This window comes from Tenrec ecaudatus, chromosome 4 (assembly GCF_050624435.1).
Source record: "Tenrec ecaudatus isolate mTenEca1 chromosome 4, mTenEca1.hap1, whole genome shotgun sequence".
In the NCBI taxonomy this organism is placed as follows: Eukaryota; Metazoa; Chordata; class Mammalia; order Afrosoricida; family Tenrecidae; genus Tenrec; species Tenrec ecaudatus.
This window is the reverse complement of record NC_134533.1, coordinates 169,269,202-169,293,391: the sequence shown is the minus strand read 5'-3', so window position 1 is coordinate 169,293,391 and position 24,190 is coordinate 169,269,202. Positions and strand designations below refer to the sequence as shown.

General features: G+C 46.9%; 1 protein-coding gene across 7 annotated transcripts in view; it reads right to left on the bottom strand.

Annotated features, from left to right (window-relative positions):
* GPR160 (G protein-coupled receptor 160) overlaps positions 1 to 20,588 on the bottom strand; it is a 35,613-nt gene extending 15,025 nt beyond the window's left edge. For 4 of the 7 annotated variants that reach the window (XM_075548906.1, XM_075548909.1, XM_075548908.1 and 1 more), the window contains exon 1: positions 20,453 to 20,582. The gene's annotated coding sequence lies outside the window, so the exon portion shown is untranslated. Of the gene's footprint in view, positions 1 to 20,452 lie in introns of all 7 variants that reach the window. The other 3 variants (XM_075548904.1, XM_075548905.1, XM_075548907.1) reach the window with 1 other exon arrangement.
* Between the last annotated feature and the right edge of the window lie 3,602 nt (positions 20,589 to 24,190).

Below are 24,190 nucleotides of genomic sequence, written 5' to 3'. Positions count from 1 at the left end.
TTAAACATGCGCCTGAGGCTTCTCTAGCCAAGTGTTGCAATGCCTTCCTTATTAGTGACGTCCTCAGACTAAACACAGTTCCTAGAAGTCTTAAGCAATACTGCACATTCAGAGATGACTCGCTTCTGCCTGCTCAGCCTTCTATCAGTATCTGCTGACCTGTCACAAGCGGATTCTGCTAACCCTGCAGATACTGACTGGGGATGCCTCTGCTCCTGTCGTGTGCCATGGCCTTGGGCTCTCTCTGTTGGAACGGGCACAGAGTCTGTTCATCTCGTTTGAAGTCCCTGCCGGCAACAGTAATAACCTTTCATTTGATCTGAGGTCTAATTTTAAAATGTCCAATATACCCAGGCCTTTCCCCCTACTGTTTCCAGTATAACTGACATACAAGCAAACACATACATAAGCACCACCCATGGATTAAAACAGATGAAAGACAATGAGTCCCAGACCGATCTCTGAGTGGTAATAGCTCTTCCCCGTGGGCATTACCCCGATAAGGTCTCTGCATGACCTTCCCACCATCGAATCGTGCTCCTGTTGTAGCTAAACTATGCTCCTCTTAGTTCTTGATGATTGTTATATTGTTATATTAAATTACTAGCCCAGGAAAGTTAAGACGCATGTGTCCGGCTTCCTCCAGGTACTGACAATGTCCTTGAAAAAATGAGGTTACAAGATGATTCACTTTTACAAGGAGCTACCATTAATTTACTCAATCCCTTATGCTGGATGACACGTAAGTACCCTAGTGGTGTGTATTGTCACACATTCCTCCCAACAATGGGGTGCGTCTCTCTAACTGATTTCCTGCAAGTCTAGCACCTAATAGTCCCTTCTGTGCCCCTGTGGTGGAAACAGGTCATCCACCGGAGGACAGTGTTCAGAAAGGAAGAGGAGGGGGGCACTCCGTGTGTCTGCCGGCGTGCAGTGGCTAGGTACCCAGAGGCTAAGGGCAGGGTGGTGGTTAGAGCTCACCAGTCGGTCTACAGTGGAAAGGTGAGGCAGTCTGCTGCCAGGAAGATTTACCACCTTGGAACGGCTGGATGGCAGTTCTCTTAGATTACCAGGAATAGGAATACCGCCTGTGTCTCTTTTTAATGAGTCATTTCGGTTTTGTGAGTTCAAGGGGGCCGGGCAGTGTTTTGTTCTGTGGGGCAGAAGCTGCCATCAGTCAGAGACTTGAACGCACCGGACAGCAGGAACAACACTGAGTACCACGGTTGAAGAGAAATACCCATAAATAGGGAGAGATCTAAAGATGTCAACACATATGGGAAAAGAACTCGAATCTGTGAGTTAACAACGCCAGCTAAAGGATAAGGAGCCCTGCTGGCATAGTGGTGAGGCGCTGGGCTGAGATCCAGAATGTCTGTAGTTTGAAGCCATCAGCCGCTCCTTGGGAGAAAGACGGGGCTTTCTACCCCCGTACATGGTTCCTGCCTTGGGCATTCACAGGGGCAGTTCTACCCTGTCCTGTTGCGTTGCTACAAGTCAGCATCAACTCAATGGCAGAGTCTGGCTTTTTGTGGGGGAGCTGAAGAATCTTAAAAACAGGAGTTGTCCAAAAGTAGGATGGTAGGCTAGGCATTTAATTTGTGCCCTTCCTGGAAATGTGTAACTAGGCATAGCTCACAGGCTTGTGCTGACAAAGGAAGTTCAGTCTTCGTTTGAGCAGGTGAACTGGGGCCTGCCTCTAGGCTCTCCAGGCCCATCATCTCCTCTAGCACGGCTGTTAAACAGGCCTAACCTACTGGGTAACCTGAGAAGAACGGAAATGCCAGAACACTTTGTGCTCCTGCGGAACTTGTACACAGATCAAGGGGCAGTTATGTAACCAGAATAAGGGAAGATGTATGGTTTAAAATCAGGAAAGGTGCGTGTCAAGGTTGTGTCCTCTCACCATACTTATTCAATCTGTATGCTGAGCAAATCCTCAGAGAAGCTGGCTTATGTGAAGAAGACTGTGGCATCAGGATTGAGATATGGAGGACTGAGGTGTGCAGATGACACAGTCTTGGGAGCTGAAAGTGAGGACTTGAAGCTCTTGCTGTAAATGATCAAGGACTGCAGCCTTCAGTGTGGATTACGACTCAGTGTGAAGACACGGAAATCCTCACAACTGCACCAATAGGAAGCATGAGGAATGGAGCAAAGGTTGACGTTGGCTAGGATTTTGTCTGGCTTGGATTCGCAATCAGTGCTCTTGGAAGGCCCTCCACGAGATGCGTCGACACAGTGGCTGCAACAACGGGCTCAAGCGCAGGACGGCGCAGGGCTGGGCAGGTTTCGCTCTGCTGTGCACAGGGCTGCTGTGGGTCAGAACTGACTGGATGGAACCTAACAACGACAACCTACAGACTCCCCTGGGGAAAGGTTGGAGAAATGGAAACAATGCCTTCAGGAAGTGTTGAGAAACAATAGCTTCATATTTTGATATTTTTGTTTAATAAAGGTTTCTACGATTTTGTAGCAATACTTTTTGACTCACTGTTGTACTAACTGTACTATTTAAAATGTTGCAGTGCATAATTTGCCGAAATTGTTATTCTTCTGCCAACCACCAAAGACAAAGAGTGGATTAAGAAAGACTGAGAAGAAAGGGCAATATAATGAAGATGGCACCTAGTAACAAGTGGAAGTACCACTCAGCAGCCCACCCTCAGTGACTGGTAGGCCCCGCCCCAATCCCTGGCTTCTCGACAGGCAAACAGGTGTACACTCAACCACCAGCGCAATCCTGACAGCGTTCACGCTTGGCCATGCCTGGTCTCTAAAATCCACTGGTCCCTGGTGAGCAGTTACAACCAGGCCCCACAGAGGCTATGCTGTCTCTTAGGGTCCAGTTCACCCACAAGTCTCTGGCTACAGAACCCCAGGTCCTTGCCAGCTTGCTCCCCTCTAACAAGCTTGCTGTATAATTGTTTGTGTTCCCTATTCCCTGGGAGTTCAGAAAATGTAACATACTTATTTTAGATTGATTTTTACTCGGGAGTTTCAGAGATGAGGAGAAATAGGGATGTGGGTGGGTGGCAGGGCCTTCAAACCCATTACTATTTCTACCTAAATGTATATGGTACTTTTTAGTTTATGATCTAGATTATGGAGACTGGTTCAAAGTATCTAAATCATGCTTTCGAGAACAATGACATTCCATAAACTCTGCCTTGCTGTTCACGGTCTGAGACAGAGTCACAGGAGTGTCCTCTCTGAGGAGAGGAGAGAGTACCATGATATAAAAACCAGGTATATTCACACTAACAGAATAAAAAAAAATAAACATATACTCACCCCATGGGGTGAAAAAAAAGCTTTAAAAGGATCTTAAGGAGCAGAGATGTCACTGTGAGGACGAAGGTGTGCCTGACTCAGCCCATGGTGTTTTCCATCACTCCCATGCGTGCAAACGCTGGAGAAGGAATAAGGAAGAGTGGGGAAGCACTTATGCACATGAATTATGGTGTTAGCGAAGACTACTGAATATACCACTGACTGCCAGGACACGACAAGCCTCTCCTGGAAGAACAGTCATGATGTGCCGTAGCAGCGAGGAGGGCAAGACCGGAGTTGTCATGAGACCCAGCCCCTGGGGAAGGGCATCACCCTTGGTAGAGGGCCGGCATCAAGAGGAAGGCCCTCCTGGAGATGGACCGACCAGTGTCTTGTTTGGATGTGTATGACATCGCTGTAGCTAGGACAAGAGTAAACCATCTAGTACAATAAGAAACAAAGGGCCGGGGCACACAGACGAGAAAGGACAAAGTAGAACTGTGTGTGGGTGAGCCCTTTATATAGAAAATCCTAAGGTAGCTACCAAAAAACCCTACTAGAGTAAGTGAATGTAGTAAGGTCAGGGATGTCAGGGAATTTAAAATGATGTTCCTATACATAGCAATAGCAGTTGAAACAAAGAAACGATGGCATTTGCCACGAATCCAAGAGTCTGAAATACCTAGGAATGTATTTAACTAAAGAAATATAAAACATCTACACTGAAAACTCAAAACACTGCTGACAACTCTGTTGGTTAAGTCAGTTCAGACCTAAGTTAAATTCTTAATTTTTCATCTATCCTAATTGCCGTGATTATTACCTTCTATTATCAGTATCTTGAGAAATCCAGTCTTTTTATATAGTACAGGTAGCACTTGACTTATAATGGCGGTTTCATTATGACTATCATTAAATCAATTATCATCAAATCGAATCTGATGTAAGTCACATGCCTCATACTTTTTAGCTCTTATTATTATTGCTTCTTACATTCGAGGAAGGTCCTCAAGGAGATGGACTGACTCCGTGGCTGCAATGAAGGCCTTAGGCCTGGGAACCACTGGGCCATTACGTCAATATCTATCACGGCCGTTAAGATGCCAGTGTCCCCAAGCTGACCTCCAGATTCATACCCTGCTAATCAGAGCCCAACTGTGAGGATGGCGTAGGACCAGGCAGGGTTGCCCTCTGCTGTGCATGCAGCCACTATGGGTCGGGACCTGATCAATGAAACCCAACCACAGTGATGTATAAGGATCTTTATAAATCTAGTAGTGTTTTGAACAGCAAACCACAAAAAATGAGTATCTCTGAGTGAACACCTGAGAATAACATTAGCAAATTATGCTCTGCAGTGTATTACTAACATTAAATGACGGTGTATCGACAGGACTGCAATGGATGCTGAAAACCATTTGTATGCATTGTTGAATACAAAGTTAAAAAAAAGATATGCACAAATAAAAAAACCACCAACAGTCATAGCGAGGTCTGTTATAACTTGAATACATCAAAAATTGAGGCCTACCTGTACATATTACTAATGATAAGATGTACCAAACCAAACAAAAACATGGACAGCCCTTCTGCAGTGTATTCATTTGGGGTGGGGTGGGGTAACAATTAGTGGTGAGAACAACCCTTCAAAGGCTAAGAGGAAGCATAAAGTGGTATTCACATTGCATTTACATTGTATTAGGTATTGTAAATAAATAATTAATCAAGGGTTCATCAGGGAGGGAATAAAGAGGGAAGGGAGAGAATTAGGAGCTGAAACCAAGGGCTCAAATAGAAAGAAAATACTTTGAAAATGATGATGGCAGCATATGTACAAATGTGCTTGACACAATGGATGATTGTATGGATTGTGATAAGAGATGTAAGAGCCCCCAATACAAATATTTAATAAAAAAATTCAATGAGAAAACAAATAATCCAATTAGCAAATACACAACTGACGAGCCATTCCATCGAAGGTACAGGAATGACATAGAATCCTTTCCTAGACGTGGAAAGGTTCTCAGTATTATTAGTCCCTAGGGAAATGCAAATTAAAATTGTAATGAGATCCCACTAGACACTCATTAAGAATGGCTATAAACAATGAATAATACCAAGTATCCGTGAGGTTATGGAGAAATTGGAAACTGCATACCTTGTTGGTGGGGCTTTAACATAATACAGCCATGTTTAAAAACTCTGTCTTAAAGAGATGTCTAAAAACCTATGATGTGATCTATTCATTACAGTCCTAAGAATCTATCTTACAGACATGGAAACATAGGGCCACACAGACACGTGTACAAAAATGTTCACGGGAACATAATTCACAATAGCAGGGAGAGAAAAAACCGAAGCAGATACGATTTAAATGTCCACGCAGAGATGAGTGGTTGAATAAAGTGCAGAAGGTGAAGCATTAGGCAAAGCAGGAAGGCACAGGACGTTCTGCAGCACAGCTGAGCCTCAAAAGGCCAGACACAATAACCTCTGTATTCCGGGGTTTCATTTGGATGAAGTTTACAAGACAGGCAAGAGAAAGCTAGTTTATCGCTGGCTGCCTAGGGTTAGAGTTGGTTGATTAATGAAAACTGGCCCAAGAGAACTTTTGTCACTCTAAACCTGGACGAGCAGGAGGCCGCGCAAGCCTAAAAATTACTAAGCAGACGAAGCATATACTTACAGTGCTGCCTGGGTGATAGAAAGGAGTCTTAGCTACCCATAAAGAAGAACGAACTGCTGAAACACACAACACGAGCGGATCTCACCACTATTGTACAATACTGAACGAGTCTACTACATGTACAGATTGTATTTCATTTGATATGAAAGAGAATTCAAGAAAGATTTGTGTGTTTTGACTGTGAAAAGGCATTTGACAGTGTGGATCAGGAATACTGCAACTAACAGTGCAGAACAAACAAAGAAAGGAATTCCAGAACACTCCATCGTGCCCCTGCGGGAACCGGTGCAAAGACCTCCGGAGAGGCAGAAAGGAGAATGTTGTCTAAAAGCAGGCAGGGGGTATGCTGTTTCCTTTCACCCTGTTCATTCATTCTGGATGCCGAGCCAGTCATCAGAGGAGCTAAACTAAATGAAGATTAGAGGGAGGCTTATTAGAAACCGGAAACCCACAAACGACAACAACCTAGCTGCTTAAACGTGAAGAGGACTTGAACTAGTTAACGATGAAGAGCAAAGACTTCTAAGAAAGCAATAATTCTCCCAAAAAACTGCGGCACCAAAAAGCAATGTCACAATGAACTGAGAAACGCTTGAGGTTGTCAAGGATCTCATTGTATTTGCATCCACAATCAACGCCCTGGAAGCCGGCAGTCCAGAAGTAAAAAGAGGCATTGCACTGAGCACACCTGCTGCTCGAGTCCTCCTGGAAGCTCAAATCGCAGCTGCCACTGAGAGGACAAAGGGCACCGTGGTGTTTTCTTACCTCGTGGGCACAAAAGCTGGGCAGTGAAGGAGGAGGGCTGAAGAGGAGCTCACGCGTACACATTTTAAAAATTTTAACAGTTTTATTGACATATAATTCACAGAGCGTATGAGTCGATGGTTTAAACCTATTTTAACAAGTTGTGCTGTCATCACAATTAACTTTATAACATTGTTTTAATTCTTGTACTCATTATTATTAGCTCCCCATCTCTCTGCCACCCCCACATCCCTGCCATAGCCCTAAGGAACGATTAAACTGACTCCAGGGGCTACACTGTAACCTAACTGGATCTGCGTGAATCCATTCTCCAGGGCACCCTCTTTGAGGACAAGCCCAATGGTCACAGGGCAGTCACCGGAGGCTTCAGCCACGAGGGGACTCTCATGCGCGTGAAAGACGGTGTTAGTGTAGACTACTGAAAGTACCACAGGCCACCAGAAGTACAAGTACAGCCAGAATGTTCCGTGAAGGCATGTACTTTAGATGAGCAATCAGCGGGGACCGGTCCTTGCTTAGGAAAGTAGAGAGTCAGTGTGTTAGTCCGGATGGACCAGAGAAACAAATCCTGAGACACTCATATGTGTGAAAGAGAGAACTTTCTATCAAGGAGCAACTGTACATTAAGAAAACATCCCAGCCCAGTCCAGATAGAGCCTGTAAGCCCAATATTACTCCATATGTCTGATACCAGTCTATAAATTCCTCTTTGGATTCATGCAACACATGCAATGATGCTGAATGCAGGAAGCTCACAGGCCAGTGAGTGAAAGTCTTGTGGATCCAGTGGTGCTGGAAACATCTTAGTGCTGGCATGGGCCTCCAAGTGGCTCCTCCAGCTCCAAGGCTCTGGCTACATCTGGGTTGTCAACAGGAATGTCCCACAGGGAGAGTCTCTTTGTGTCCTGCCTCCAGTGAGCTATTTGTCTCCATAGCATCTCCAAATGAGATCATTAAGCTGCAACCTGATGGACAGGCTCAAGTCCACCCCTTCACTCTTAATCGTCTCAAGTTGACACCAGATTATGTAACTACCACAGTCAGTGAAAAAGAGGAAGACCCCCAGACAGATTGCCACGGCCTGCAGACATGGGCACAGGCACCGCACTGACTGTGAGGACGGTGCAGAAGTGTTTGCTTCATTGCTGTGACTGGGAACAACTTGACAGCGCCCAATGACCTACGCCTTACGTTTTATATATGCCTATATTTACTCATTCCACAGATAGTTACTAAATACATTCCAGGCATCCAAGCTCACATTGTGACTCAATCACAGATAAAATGCTGATATTTTCACTTTTTTCCCCTTTAGGTAAAAATCCAAGCAAACCTTTCAGAGTCAAGTTTACTGAACGTTAATATGTTTCCTCATTTTCTCATTGAAGGAAAATAACCAAATAAACCAAGCCCACTGCCATCTCGTCAATTTTGCCCCCAGTGATCCTGTGGGACTACGTAGGACTGCCCCGTGAGGCTCCCAAGACTGCAGATCCTTACCAAAGCAGCCGTGTCAGCTTTCCCCTGTGGTGCAGCTCGTGGGTTCAAACCACCAAGCTTTCAGTTAGCAGGTGATCACTTAACCATCGGGGCTCCGGAAACCTAGTCACATCAGATCCATCAAGCAGGACACGCCGGGCACCAAAAGGGGTCCATTAGGTGAAGGGCTTATCAGGCCTCTCTTTACTGCAGAGTCTTCAGCACCATCCTCCATCTCCTGCCTGCTCCCAAGCTGCTGGGCAAAAGGCAATGGACAGGCCTGAAGGAGGCTGCTCCCTGGTCAGCAGCATCTATTATGAATGATGACGTGGCCAGGAGGAAGAGTATTGCCGCCACTGGCAGCCACCCACCTGGGCACTTCCCCTCTACTCTGAGCCAGGCTGGGCGGTGGGGAGGTGTGATGATGAATGAGGTGTGTGGCCCTGCTTCCCACGTTTATCCAGGGGCCACCAAGCCCCAGGGCCCCAGGGGTAAGGTGTCAGGCACTCCTGGTGCATTGCATCTATTTATTTATTTATTTATATTAATTGGGATTGAATACATATATAATTCCATTCTTCAATGACATCAAGTAAAATTGCTACCTTTTAAAGTTTAAAATATTCATGCCTTTTGACCAAGTGGCTCCACGCTAGGAAATCATCAGTTAAAGGAGGGTATGATTGCATTAGCAGCTCACTTCCGCATCGTTTCCTTACACGTGCGCGCGCACGCGCGCAGACACACACACACACACATTCAGAAGCAGCTTAACAAATGAATGAGCCAGTGGTACTGAATGGACGTGTTCTTGCCCTCAGCGGAGCTTATGGTAAGGGAGCAGAAAGCTGAAAGCCAATGATGCACACAGGTGACTCCGATCACGGGTGAGAAAGGACGAATTCATGAGTATCTGCAGAACAAAGGGGAGTGAATGCCAGGCCACCTGCGTTTAGTAAGGGCTCAGCGTTGGTAGAGCAAGGCTTCTCAAACTTGACTGTGAACCCTGCTCAAAGGTAACTGAGATTTCTGCAGGCCTAACCTGCCTCCCAGGGGATGCTCACGCTGCAGGGCCCTGGGCCATGGTGGGTAAAGCAAGGCTTTGGCTGGCACTTAGGCTGGAGGGGAAAGGCCAGGCTACCCTGGTTGCTGTTAGGTGCCATTGGCGCATAGCGACCAAACCTCGGGCGGCCCTGCGCCACCCTCACATTGAGCACCTTTAATCGCCATGCGGCTCTCCTGACCTGGCCTCCCTCTGGGTGCGAGGGTGTTGGTGCGCGTGTCCTTTATGCTCTACTGTGCGTTCAAGATTTTTGACATGCAAACAGTATTGCTTTTGTAAGTAGGAAGAAAACTTTTACTGTTCAAAAGTTTTGACTCAGTAATTATTCTGATAAGAATCTCTCCCAAATAATGTGAAATCGTGTAGCCAAGACTTACTCCGAGTTTGGAGTAAGACTAACTTTCACCATGTCTGCCTTGTTCTTCATTCCAGCCTGTCGGCAATCTCTGGATGAGTCTCCCAGCAGGGTGCTCCCAACAACTCTGCCTGTAGGGCATTAGGCAGGGAAGGGGCTGGCTTGTGCATGGCAAATGCTGCTCCAGTGGACATTTGGAGGCTTTGCTTAAGTAATGGAGAGTACCTACAAAGTACATGACTGTTAGGCAGGGTTCTCTAGAGAAACAAAACCAGAACACTCACGATTTTATATATATGAGAAGAAATATAATAGCGAATTGGTTGTAGTTATATAATTGTCAATTTGAGAGGATTAAGAGCCTCAATCAGGTCATAGCCAATGAGGCCTCTGTGTGAATGCAGCCTTCTCCTGAGGATTCTGGGAACCCCACCTCCTTGGAGGTGGGAGACTCTCTCTCTCTTTGTTCACTCCCTGGGAGACATTGCAGCTGACAAGACACATGGAGCTACACTACTGCCCTGAGCTGGAGGAGCCATGTGGAGACCCCTGCCAATGCTGAGATGCTTACAATGCCACTGGATCCCCAAGATTCCTCACCTACCAGTCTGTGATTTTCCAGTAGTTGGCATCATTGCATGTATTTCGTGAGTCTGAAAAGGAATTTATAGATTGGCATCAGACATATGGGCTAATACCGAACTTAAGGACTTGATCTGGACTGGGCTGGGATGTTTCTCAATATTCAATTGCTCTTGTATATAAACATCTTTCTTATAATGTCTATGAATTTGTTTCTCTAGTCTACCCAGACTAACACATTAGTCCACACAGCAGTTCAACTCGCTTTCATGGAACAGTTAATATACTAGAAGTCCTTCCTCTCAAGTGGGCCACCAGGTTTCCAAGGTCAAGGAAGCAAACAGCGGAAGTCTTCCCTCGGGCAAGGCAGGCAGAGTCTGCCCATAGGAAGCAAACAGCAGGGTGGGTCAGCAACAGTCAGTAGCTCAAGAGCTTAGGGAAGCAGGCCCAGATGGGAGATTGAACTCAAGCAATGCAAGGCATGACTGGATCCACCAACCTCAAGCTCAAGCATGGGGAAGCAGGTCTCGAAGGAGCCTCATGTTCGAGCGACGCGGGTTAGTCTGGCCCACAGGCAGTGTAGCATGCAGGTTGAGGCAGAGAGCTAGCTAAAGCAGCTGGTCCAATCACCAGAAAACACCAGAGAGACGGACACGGGCCTTGCATAGCCATGTATCTCTCTGCCCTCCAGTCAAACTGTGACCTGATTAATCCCACATATTCTTATTGGTCAGGTTGGCCCAATAAACCTAACTATCACAATGACTCTCCCCACGTGTAAGCTCCAGTGTAAACGTTTAATAAACTGTGTGCTTTGATTGGAAGTGGAACTCCTTTAAGACAGCCTGCTTTTCCATCAGCATCCCGGCTGGTGCCACCTTCTAATAAAACTTCTCTTTTCCTAACTAAGAGTTACCAGAAGCTCTGGCTCTGCTGCTCCCAGGCATGGTCCTTCCTAGAGGTAACAAGAGGTTCAAAAGCTTATGTGACTTAGAATGACTATATCGATCTATAGAAAGAGACCCCACCAAAAAAAAAAAAAGAAAATGATTAGGGCAAAGAATGTACAGATGTGCTTTATACAATTGATGTATGTATATGTATGGATTGTGATAAGAGTTGTATGAGCCCCTAATAAAATGTTTAAAAAGAGACCCCACCTTGTTCTCACACTGAGAGGCAGTAAAAGGCACCCAGATGCTGACTCATTAAACACCATCATTATAGAGACACAGAAAAATACCTTGAGAACTTTTAATTACAGGATGACAGCTGCATTACAATACTAACATGAAATGAGTGAAATGTTTAGAAATATGTTGACAATCATCAAACTGATAAAGACCAGAGGCACCAAAATGGTACATTAGTTAAACATTTTCGCTGCTAACCAAGAGCTTGGCACTCGAATCCACTCAGCAGCCTGATGGGCAAAGGCCTGGCAGCCTGCCCCTGTGAAGATTATAACCAAGGAAACCAACCCTCTGGGGCAGCTTGACTTGGGGGCTATGAGTTGAAACAGACACAATAGCACCTAGCAACATAATTTTAAAAATCATAAAAACAAACTATAGAAAAACAAAATGGAAGGAAATCTATCAAACTGTTACTATTGTGGACTGTTGGGCAGTGAGGTCATAAGTTATTTACCTCTTCAACTTTCCAAAATAAGATCTAATTGAAAGAGGGAAGTAGCCTCTGGCAGGATGAATTAGGAGTGGTCTCTGGGTAGTGCAAATGGTTAACACAGTAGGCTATTAGCCCAAAGACTGGAAGTTCGAATCCACCCTGAGGTGCCTCAGAAGCAAGGTCTGGAGGTCTACTGAACACCCAGACACTGAATAATGTACGGAGCACAGCTCTCCCAGGACACAAAGCACTGATTCAGAAGCAACCGGTTTGGGTTTTCAAGGGAGGGAAATACGTGGAAAGTGTCAGGGCAATGGAGAGCAGAGAAACCCATTCACGGGTGGATTAGGAAGTAGGCTAACTGGAGGTTGAACGCGGAAGAGTGAGAAGTAAGAGCATAATGGAATCTTACTGGAACAGCTGTCTAGGACTGGAGGAAGAGCAAATGGTTTAGGGAGGGTAAAGCCAAGTGCTATACCTCAGGAAAAGTGTCCCGGGTAGGGTGGAGACAAATTTAGAAGTTAACCAGGCAGGGTCTTATCTGCCCCCATGGGAAGGGGGAGAAGTCACGGGTCCCAGAGGCTAAGCCTATCAACGCTCCTCTTTTCTGACCCGCTTCTGGCATTTCCATGAATGACTCCAGAAAGGGCAGTCAACAGGGTGGCTGTAAGGAATTTGTCACCCCTTTATTGGCCTCCCTGGAGGTGATGGGTGCTTTCAACTTCCTGGGGACAGCTCAGCAGCTATCAACACTCTTTGTGATGGTTAAGATTGTACATCCACTTGGCTGGGTCTTGAGTGTCAGTGGTTTGGCAGCTGAGATACAGTCATTTCCCACGATGCGGGCTCCTATAACGCATTCACTTCCTTGATGATATCTGCTACGAGCAGCAATTGTCGACAGAGATTTCCCTCTGGTGTGGCCTGTAGCCAATGTATATGGACATTCTGGCAAAGTTTTCTGGCTTTTTGCTTGTTCTGGATACTGCACCTAGTTCCTTATTATCTGACCTCTGGTTCTTGGGGATGTGCCAGGGGAAGCCAGCCCTAACACATCATTACAGGTCTGGTAGGCGCAACTGTCCAACGATAATAAGTAAAGATCATAGTAAAGTGATAGAGAGCATGAGAGATAGACGAGAAATAGTGAAATAAATGGAGGCAGACACATTTCATAGTAGCATGCTCACCCAGCCCTGCTTGGTGGTCCACGTGGAGGGAGAGGGAACATCTTTTATGCTAGCCAAGGCTTTTATAGTCTCTGGGGACATGCAAGCCCCCTAATTACTGGTGAAGACATATGTCACAGGAAGGGGTTGTGCTATAGGTAATACAGTAATAGAAGGGGATGATCTAGGGGTAACCACGCAATAGGAAGAGGAGGGATGGGGGCACGTGTGGCAAGGTGGGCGGATCCTAGAGTCAGGATGGCAGCTGGATCTCCATAAGAACCATTAGCAGTAAAGTGTGAACCCCACCTACAGGAACCAAGCTAATGGCTGCAAGCTTCAGGGAGAAGTAATCCATTGTTCCCAGCAGCAGAGAGCAGGCCCACCCCTGTGGTGTGGGGAGACAGCAGTCTGGCAGCGACTGCCTTCAGGGAAGATGTCTGTAAGCATCTGACCTCCCCCCACAGGGATGTGTACCAGCAGCCAGCTGTCTGATCTGTTGATCCTGGCTATGCCAATCCCTACAGTTACACAAGTCAACAGAAGCCTTCAGACTGGTGCTGGACCCACAGACTTGGGGTATGCCAGTCTCTCCAAGTTCATGGAAAAATGGAATTGGAAGTCCCTGGGCTTTTTCCATGAAGTTTCTGAAATACACACATGCATGCGCTTCATTGGTTTTGCTTCGCTTCAACAGGATTTCTTAAGATTTTCCACCTGTGACTCCTTTCACCTGCGAAGTTTGCAACACAGGCAAGTGGTGCCAGAAACACTGCAGAATCACGTGTTCGATCTGTATTTTTGGTCACTGTGTACTCAGAAACCTTTTACGGTGCCGGGTTTTCCATGCCCGCCACATTCAGTCATCAACAGTTTAAGAAGCTTTGCTCTATGGAACCCAGTTTAAGAAACACCCCTTCCCCTCCCCAGGATGTCACCACTCCCCTGGGACTCCATAGGCACAAGAAGTCAAGCGCCCTTCTCTGACAGCCCGTTCATATGCCCCCGTTTTTGTCCAGAAAGCCAGCAAACACCGCGAATGGCAGCAGAAATAAAGGCAGGATTCTGAACAAAAAGTTTCAGACTCCACTTTCAGCCCCAAGTGCTGGGTACATGACTTGGGACTTCTGATACCTTCTCTGTATGCTGGAGGTGATTATCAAACATCACCTTTAGCTGAGAGCTACTTAGGCAGCCTCCTTCAAAACTATGCAACACTAAAGAAGAGACCAAGTAACAATATCTACATTACTTTACTAAGTTAAAAAGTCAATTTCATGGATCGGTTCTATGGTCCCCACATCAAGGGAAGCCAAGACTCCACAGTGCCTGGGTGGGCTAGTTCAGTCTCTGGGGCTAACATTTAACTTCCTGAGCCCTTCATATTCCATGAAGTATCCTCGGGCCCAGCAGGCAGGCCAGGAGTTGGACCTAGTCCTATCCCACGATTCCATGCTGACACCAGTCTGCTCTTCACTCTGGGGTAGATCCCAGAGGATGTCAGTAGGGTTTGCAATCCCCAGACAATCGAGCCCAAACCCTGGATTCAAAACCACAGGCTCTGGCCCGGTTTTCATCTGTTCCCAAATTGCTGCTGCCCTAAACATTTGTTAGCATTTGTCACAGAGTGCATTTTCCTGGGGCCAGGAGGTAGCTCAAGGTTCTCTGAAAATATGGAGGTCTGAGCTGGAAAAGCATTTCTATCCTGTATCCCTTTTTCGTCTAAACATTTTGGGGGAAATTCCCCCAAATGAAAGTGAAAGTAGGCAGGGCACTATCACCACCAGAGTAACAGCGAATCCACAGGAGAACTTACTCCACACCAGACACGGCTACAGGCACTGCCATTGACTTCTCAGTTCCACGCAATGAGGTAGGTATTTTGCATTACATATGGAGGGACTGCAGGGCAGGAAAAAAACAAGTCAACACCCTATAGCTAAGAGACGGAAGAATCATAAATCTTGCAAATCCAGGGACCTAGCTGAAGTCCATCCCCAAAATCACTCTGCCTCACTTTTAAATCAATGAACCCAGTCATCCTTGCAAGCAGGCCAATCTGACCCCACAGGGAAGCTGGCTGAGGAAGAACCCACCCACTAACCTAAATCCCAAGGGTGTTTGGAAAGGGTCTTCTCACCCAGCTCATCTGACACTGAAGACATCTCAGCCTCTAAAGTTACTTTGGCCAAAATAGCGCATTCCATTTAGAACCCTTATTTGTTCTCCTTATCTGATCACATCCAGAATATACAATACCAGTGACGAGCTCATGACAGCACCTGATGATTCCACACAGGCCACATCACAAGGTTCCATTTGGGGCATTTCCTTCCTGCCTTGCCTCTCTGTTCCTTCCCAGTCCCCAACCCCCACTTCCAGGCACACACAGAGATCTGAACATTCAGAATTCAGGAGAAGGAAATAAAGATCTAAACAGAAACTTCCTCACACTCCAGATAGAGACAGAGGTGGGAGATATAAAGGCCCCCTAAACTTTATTGAAAATTTATATGAGCAGCTCTTAAACTTGTACCAAGAAACCCCTGGAAGATCAGTCTAGGGATTTCTTGGCAGCTGAGGTATCAGTTCCTAATTCCTGCAGAGCAAAACAGCATGGAGGAGCAGACTTATTGTTAGCAGGAGAGGGGGGGGGCACAGAGCAGGCAAGAGGAGAACACCCTCCAATCCTCGAGGATCCACTTCCGAGCAGCTACACGGAGCCAATGAAGACCTCAGGGTCCATGTGGATCCCAAACTCAGGCTACTTAACAACTGACAGCCTCCCAGAGCCCCATCCCCACAGGGGGGGCACCCAGAGGAACCCAAAGTGCAAACAGTCTAGGAGTTTGGAAGCATTCCTTATCTCTCTTGCATCCTGCCCACCCATTGTTATTTTACTACAAGGATAGCAAACTCAAAAACCCATTGCTGTTAAGCCAATGCCAACTCGTGGCAACCTTGTAAGACAGCATGGTACTGCCTACAGGGTTTCCAGAGATGTCATGTGTAGGAAAACAAACATGTGCATCTTTCTACCCCTCGGGTGCCTGATGGATTCTAATTGCTAAGCTTTTGGGTAGCAGCTTAGCGCTTTACCTACTGTGTCACCAGCGTGCCAGCAAACTCCCAGGCTGTACATAAATCAGGACAGAGTAGGATGGGAGACAGATGAGACAGTTTGTATTCTTCTGACATAGAAACACTAGGGTAAATACGAGAGGCTTCATTTCCTCTAAGGACTCTGCACTTTCCCATTTTTCTTGGGACGAGGGCCTCTTCGACTTAACATTTATTATCTTATTTTAGCTAGACACACACACATGCATGAAGACATCCTACTGCAGGAGAAACAACAGTGCAAGTGCAATGGTACAGTGGTCGCAAAGGGGAGAGGAAGCTGTGGAGAAGTTATGGAGTAGTGGAGACCAGGGAAAGGTAGGGGACACCACCCTTCTCTAAAAAGGGGGCGACTGTGGCATTCTTAGGTGTAGACTGTGGGAAAGCTTCCATTTTCCAGGTCCTGATGAAACAGGCCTGTCAATGGATGGAGCCCACTTCCTCAGTTGTTTGACCAGGGCAACGCCGCCCTAGAAGGGAGGCCGGGCACATGCAGACCTTCTCATCAGATAAGTCCGAGTTTGAGTCTTGACTCTATCACCAGTCACAGAACCTCAGGCAAACTACAAACTGCTTGAAGCCACAAATCCCATTTGCAAAGCAAGCAAATAATACCCAACTTAAAGATTTGTAAGAATTTTAAAATTTGAGGGAGGAGAAAAAGAGGAGCTGATACCAAGGGCTCAAGTAGAAAGAAAATGTTTTGAAAATGATGATGCCAACATGTGTACAAATGTGTCTGATACAACTGATGTATGGGTTGTTACCTGAGCTATAGGAGCCCCCAAAAGATGATTTATATAAAAAAAGGAATTTAAGAAATTTAAAGTGAAAACTATAATCAATTCCTAATAAACATAAGTTTCCTTCCCGCACACACCTAGAGAAATGACTTAAGCAGGTCTCAGCTTCTTTACATGTCAACGCCATCATCTGTAAAGATCAAAACCACCATCCAGCATTGGGTCCCACAGGATGAGATGGGGGGGATGCAGATGAGAGCTGAGTACTGTGCAGATGCACAAATGTATTTTGTTTTTATCTTCTTTGTGAATTGTGTTTTCTCGATTGCCAGCACCCTTTCATTTCTAGGCAAAAAGAGGAACCATTTGCTTTTCTACTGTGTTCATACCCTTCAGCAACACGAAGGGAAATCCCGTCACATTTGTGGTAATTCCTTAAAATGGTTGTTAGCAATCAGCCCTCTGAACAATCCAGTTCCACCATCCTCACAGAAAACAGAGTGAGCATAGGTCATTGCCTGGACACGTAAAGGCCAGGCAAGCTTCCTTTCTCCCTCAACCACTCTGGCTTTAGGGAACGAATACAGAAATCAAGGTTAAAAAATGAGGTCCGTGCATAGTTATACTCCTCGTTTAGTAACACTGACCCACAAGCCAAACAATTTCACTTAAGCAATTATGAATTCACTACATTATAATATTTTCCAGCTGCAAGGAGGTTTAATTGGTCTCATTTTCCCATAGAACACTGCAAAATTGGAACTGGCTTTGGCCAAATCTGACTTAAAACATCTTTACCATTTCTTCCCCCCCTCCTTTTTTAGACATAATTTTATTAGCATATGCTCCATGTATCATATAATTTAACTGATCAATCATATTAAGGTTTTTTCCAACAGTTTTATTGGCTTAAAATTCATGTATCATATAATTCAATAGTTCAATCACATCAAGACGAGTACAAATTCTTTTATATAACTGAATCTATACAAATAAGGTCCAAGAATTCATTCAACATTGAACTGTCCTAGATACAATTGACTTGTTTTATCTTAAAATCGACTATATTTAACATAGACTACAAAGACAATGTTCTACAATATACTTTGGTGAGTAGCAATTGGGGTCTTAAAAGCTTGTGAGGGACCACCTCAGGTGTAACTACTGGTCTCTCCCTGCCCAGCGGAAATAAGACTGATAATATCAAAGACCCATGGAAACAATTGGTCCAAAGGACTAATGGAGCACACAAACTCAGTCTCCAAGGCCCTGAGCTCAGAACCAGATGCTGCCTGGATGGCACTACCAGCTGTGCTGAACTCCAAATTACAAAGACGACCAGGTTTCCTGGTCAGACAGACGGAGAGAACCTCCCAAGATGACGACGCTTAGTCCACCCGTGGCTCAGTTTTCTGCCAAGCAGACGTGTATGGCGGCTGGTGCTATCGAGTACGTGCTGGATCACTGCTACAGCACACGCTGGTGGTTCAAACCCACCAGCTGCCAGGCAGGAGAACGAGGAAGGCGTCTGGCTCCATAGAGATTCACAGCCTCGAAAACCCTATGCACGTCACCGCGATCGGAAACGTCTCCATGGCAGTGGATTTTTTAAAAATTTGCCCTGTATCTCGTTCCACCCCCAGCTGACCGTGCCCCCCGACGCACCCCTCTCCTGTAGGACATTACCTTCCCCTTCACAGAGTTCACATCTGTCTCCCCTCCATCCTATTACGTCCCCTTCCTCCCACACCAGGTACTGATCAATGTCTGTTTCTGTTGATATGAAAAATTTTATCTTAACTTTTAGCAGGCTTTAAAAAAATGACACTAGTGAGGCATACACCCCTTGGACTATTCAACCATTTGCGATCCAGCGGGCAGTATTTGCCCAAGGACAAAGTTCATATGGGTTAGGCAAGGAGGCGGAGTGAAGTCAGGGGGCACAGGGAGAAGGGGGAATGAGAGGTGTTGCGTTGAGCAGGCTGCAACAGATGAGAAGAAACAAAAGTGTACCAATTGTTGAATGCGCTGCCCTGGAAACCTTCATCCAACTAACAATAAAAAGTTCAAAGAAAACAATTGCACTGGAAGATTCTAAGAGATGTATCCCTTCCCTTCCCTTTATTGAAGTTAACAGACGCCTCTTGGAATCATCCCTTTTTCAAGTATCTTAGAATGAGTAGGAGAAGTCAGACGAATGTACAGCTACACACCTCACCCGTCCTAGCAAGCAGGTTCCTAGCACGTTTAGGAAAGGTTCTTTGCTAAATACTGAGGACATGCCACCGTCCCTGAAGCGGGTAAGGTAAGAACAAAAAGGCAATTCACACAGATCAGATCTCTTTCAAGCAACAGACTGGCCTCCCTTCACGCTCTGCTTTTACACATGCCTTACCGATGCATACCATACACCAAGAAGCACACACTTCTCTATGTGCACAGTGTGTTCACCACTCGGAGCTCTCTTTATTTGATGACCCTACCTTGGACGTGGGCAGTCGGGAAACGTTGCTAACACAGTTCATACAACCTTCCATGATGGATCAACAGTAACTGGGCCCTTTGACCTTGCTAATACGCTTTGTGTGCTTAAAAAAAAAAAAGGCTGACCCAGCATCCGCCTGCATCAACTTGATCTGGCCACAGCTTTCTGTCACTCAGCAAACACCCCAGGCCTCCCAAGCTACACGAAGCAATACTCCAGGAAAGGTTACTTTTCATAGCCAGAGTCTGGAGAAGCTGCCTGGACGCATAATTTACAACGAGAGAGGTCTGTGGAAGCTTTGAATCCAGAACCACCTGTGTGCTTTCTGCACCAAACTGGGCTCTTAAAAAACTCTGTATGCTTAGTTGTTGTTGCGTGGGGTTTTTGTTTTTTTACTTTGCATTAAGGGAAAAGTCGAAACAGATCCACAAGTAGAGGAGGCAGTGCCATGGCTTCGACACACATGGCCCAGCTTCAAAAAGGAACAACTCAAAGCTGTTTCCCTGCCAGCGGCACCCGAAAAACTGGGTTATTTTTTTTTAACACAATTCCAACTTGTATTTCTACTGAAGTGTGTATCTCTAAATCCCTAAAACATAACGAGTTTTTATAAACATACCATTTTAAAACCATTATCACAACATGACTATCTTCAAATAATAATTTTTAAAATCCTCACTGTCTTCATCTTAGACTCAGTGGTCCAGTAGCACCAAATAACCAGTACAAATATCATCTATTGTCTCAAAAAAAAACAACCCCAAACATACCAAAAAAACAAACAAAACCTCCAACAACCCCGTAAGTAAATAAAAATCAAATCCGACCCTAACCAAGGTGTACACAAAGCACTGAATTACTATGCTCCGTAAATTACACTGCCACTACTGGTTCTGATGTCCCTGTGAGCTGTTAGGCTGAAGCCCCTCTGCCTCCCAATAACTCCGCTTTTCCAGGACAGTACAAAGAAACTCTTCAAGAAGCTGTCAAATGTATGTGGAGATCTAAGACGTGCTCATCATTATAAAGAACCTTTAGAGATAATCTGAAAAGAACCAAAGACTGGATCCAAACTCAAAGCAACCGCGACGACAGGCACTTACACGTCTTTGGAAATTCTGATGGCGCTGGCGCTGGCTAGTCTCCTGGATTTGAGCAACTCCTACCTAGCGGCGCCGTCCTCCACCGGCTGTGTCCGTCCCTCCGTCCATCCGTCCACAGTCCCCTCCTGAGACCACCTGCCCAGGCGAGAGAGAGAGGCGCCTCAGTGGTCAGAGGGCGACCCCGCCCCCAGGGGCAGCAATGCTGGCCAGCGGGGCGGTCATCGAGGAACCCGCCCGGAGGGAGGCCACCCACCCAGCACACTCCCGGGGCTTCATGCCGGCGGCGGGCGCGCGGGGTCGCCCACGGGGCGCTCCGGGGCCCGCCACCCCGCCCAACCGCTGCCCGCGACGGACTGGGCACTCACACCTGCGTGTGCCGGGCGGAGGGTTACACACCGCTCACCGCGGCCTCGGGAATCACGCCTCTTGCCCAGTGTCACAGGCGCTCACCTGGAAAACCGAGGGCGCGGTGTCCCGTGGGGCCGACTCGCCAACCCACGCCCCCGGCGCCCCTCCCCGCGCACCCCGGCGCTGCCAGCCCCGCCCCCAGCCCGCCCCCGCCCCCCATTCTGGAGGGAAGGCCCCCTTCCCGACGCCCGCCGAGGTGGCGGCAGCGGTGCCAGTGCCGGCTGTCCAGTCGGGCCCGGCCGCGCCCGGCGCTCACCGACGGCGCAGCGGCGGCCCCCCTGGCGCTGCTCGCTCCCGCGCGGACGCGCTCCGGCACCTGCGGCGCCCGGCCCAGGTGACAGCCCGAGGGGGCGGCGCCCTGCGGCCGCCGGCTCCGCCCGTCCACCGCCGCGCGCCCGCGGGAGGCGCCGGGCAGGAAGTGGCAGCCCTCGAGCGCGCACGCCCGGCCGCGACCCAGGTGGAAAAGGAGCGGGAGGGCGCCGCCTACCGGCAGGGCGGCGCCGCCTCGCCCAGGCCCGCTGGGACGGTCCAGGGGCTGGGACGGTCCAGGGGGCCCAAGGGGCGTGCTCAGAGCCGCCGGCCCGGATGGGATTCCGCATTCTGCGCCCTGGCAGGGCGGGCGGGAGGCTTCTCTTCCCGCAGCAGCCTCAGACGGACACTTTTGACGATGGTCCCCAGAGGAGGGACAGAACTTGGAACGTGCATGCTCACATCTAGCAAGTCCTGTCGTGCCCTGTGAATCCCGGTGTGAAAAAATAAGCCCCGCCTTGCAAGTAGCACAGATAGTGCATTCGTTTGCTATCAATAATTCTAATGTATTCGATTGGCACGTTCAAGACATACCTCTGATTTGACGATCATTGCTTGATTTAGTTGGTGGTGTCAGGTGCCATCACGTTGGTTCCGACTCACAGTGACCCTCTGTACAGCAGAACGAAACACTGCGCCGTCCTGCGCCACAACTGCTGTCTGAGCCCATTGTTGCAGCACCGTGTCCATCCATCTGGCCCAGGACCTTCCTTTTTTATCGCTGCCCCCTCTCCTTTACCAAGCATGATGGCCTTCTCCAGGAACTGGTCTATCCTGGCAATACGAGGGTGTACCCCCCTGAGATAATCTATTGTGCCAGCCTGGCCGATAAACACAAGTGGGATTAATTGAAGGACTGAGAGATAAATGGCTCAGTGAGCCTCGCCTTTCTTGTCTCTCGCTCTTTAATCATCAGACCAGTGTGTGCTGCTTTGCTTGTTCTGTGCCTCAATTTAAAAGGTACACTACCTGTGGGATGCCTAGCCTTTGGACTGTGTCACTGTAAGTTGAGGTCCCTTTAAGACCACATGATTGGAATTTACATCTCTGGAGCTGGGGACTGACAGTTGGTGACCTGGCTGACAGTTGGTGACCTGCCTTTCTGTTTGCTGCCTGTGCTGGGATAGCCTCTACAGAGGACTATCTGGCGGCCCTCAAGACTTGAAGGACTGCCAGTGTCTCACACTCTCTCACGGGAGTGAGTTGCACTGAGCTATTTGTACCGCTTTATAATTTAACTGTTCATTTCTTGTATTATATATCTATCTGTATATAATTTAACTGTTCATTTCTTGTGTTATATATCTATTTTATAAATATATATATAAACTTATCAGCAATCTGGTTTTATCTCTCTAGAGAACCCTGTCTAACACATCCTCCAATAGATATTTTTCAAAGCTATGTATTTAAATTTTTATACAAAACAATAAATAATTTTATTGGGGTCTTGTACAACTCTTATCGCAATTCATCCATCCATCCACATCTGACCCATGAACTTAGACTCTGACTGCACTAAATGAACTTTCCCACTTCTACAACTGCATGAACCGTTTTCTTGATGTAAATTTCTCCCTCTCTCTCGGAACCCAGCTTAATGCAGCCAGTCTACATAGTCTTGTTGTCTGGAAGTTCCTCTGAAATCTGTTTAGTATCATAGTAACATAGAAGCTTGGTGGTACCTACACATGAGAAGCATTGGTCTGTATGGAAGGAGAGAATTCTGACAATGAAGCAGTACTGTGCTCTTGGCCTGTTCTTACTTTTTAAATAATGTGGCTACTGGAAAATGTACAAGAACATACATAACGCACATTACACTTTTATGGGCTAATGCTGCTGCTCAAGGGTGTCTTCTCTTGCTGTAATGGTCACGCAGGCAATACGGTTCAACAAACAGATGACTTATGTACGTTGGTTGTGATGCACCTTGTACATGCGACTTGTTTTCATTGGATGTGAACGTGACGAGGAAAGAGAGCAGTAGGCAATGATGGGATGCTCAGAACCCACTACTCTTCCCTTGTCCACAATCCAATCTTTCCCCGTATGGTGCCTTATTTCTGCCGATGCAAATATTTTCAGGAATCCAACCCGGTCTTCCCATCTTTCCTGCATTCAAAACCACCCAGTCTGCTCTTCTTTAGCATTCCTGCTTCCCCCAAATAGTTTGTTGACCAAGTCATGTTTATTTATGTACTTTGATTGATTATATATGCATATTCTTAACCAAGGGACCATGCCATTCAACATACCCAAACATGTGTGCTTCAAAATAAAATAGCAGGCGTGGAAGTCGAGAGTGCTCATCAAATTGATGAAACAAGATTGACTACGATGGATAATTGATACAGTGAGGTGGAGGTTATGTGGGGGTCATCATTCTGTTCAGTCCACCTTTTTACGTGATTGGAATTTTCCTTAATAAGGAGTGGAAAACAACTTCAAAGTATGCCTAATTAAGCCATCACCTTTTCCCCCGTTTAAAATCTAACCCATTTCCTCTTGGTCAGAACCCAGCTTTACACACAGGAAGTAAGCAGCCACGATACGCTACACCATGTGAAAGACTGGGGAGAGCTTTCCACTTGGGCATGAGGACAAGCTGTTTGCGGCAGGCCGTTTGAGACTTTCTTGTTTACTGCTCGCTTCAGAAAAGATGTGGCACACAATTCAGATGGAGTGGCACTCCTTGCCCTCACAGAAACCTGACTTTCCCGGTGCAGTGACATGAAATCATTTGGCGTGGCTCTTCTCGCCATTGTCTGTAAAGCTCCCACCAAGCGACTGGTCCCTTCCCCCTCCAAAAAACTCAAGCCCACTGCCCCGGAAGCGCTTTCTGCCACATAGTGACCCTTGACAGTGCTTCAGAGGTCTGTGACTCACTATGGGGACAGACAGTCTCGGCCTCATCGTTCTCCCCTGGAGCAGCGAGTGAGTGTGACATTGTAGACCTGGAGGGTCAGCAGTCCCCCGCTTACTGGACAGCACCATCGGCCTCTACTCCTTCACTTCCAT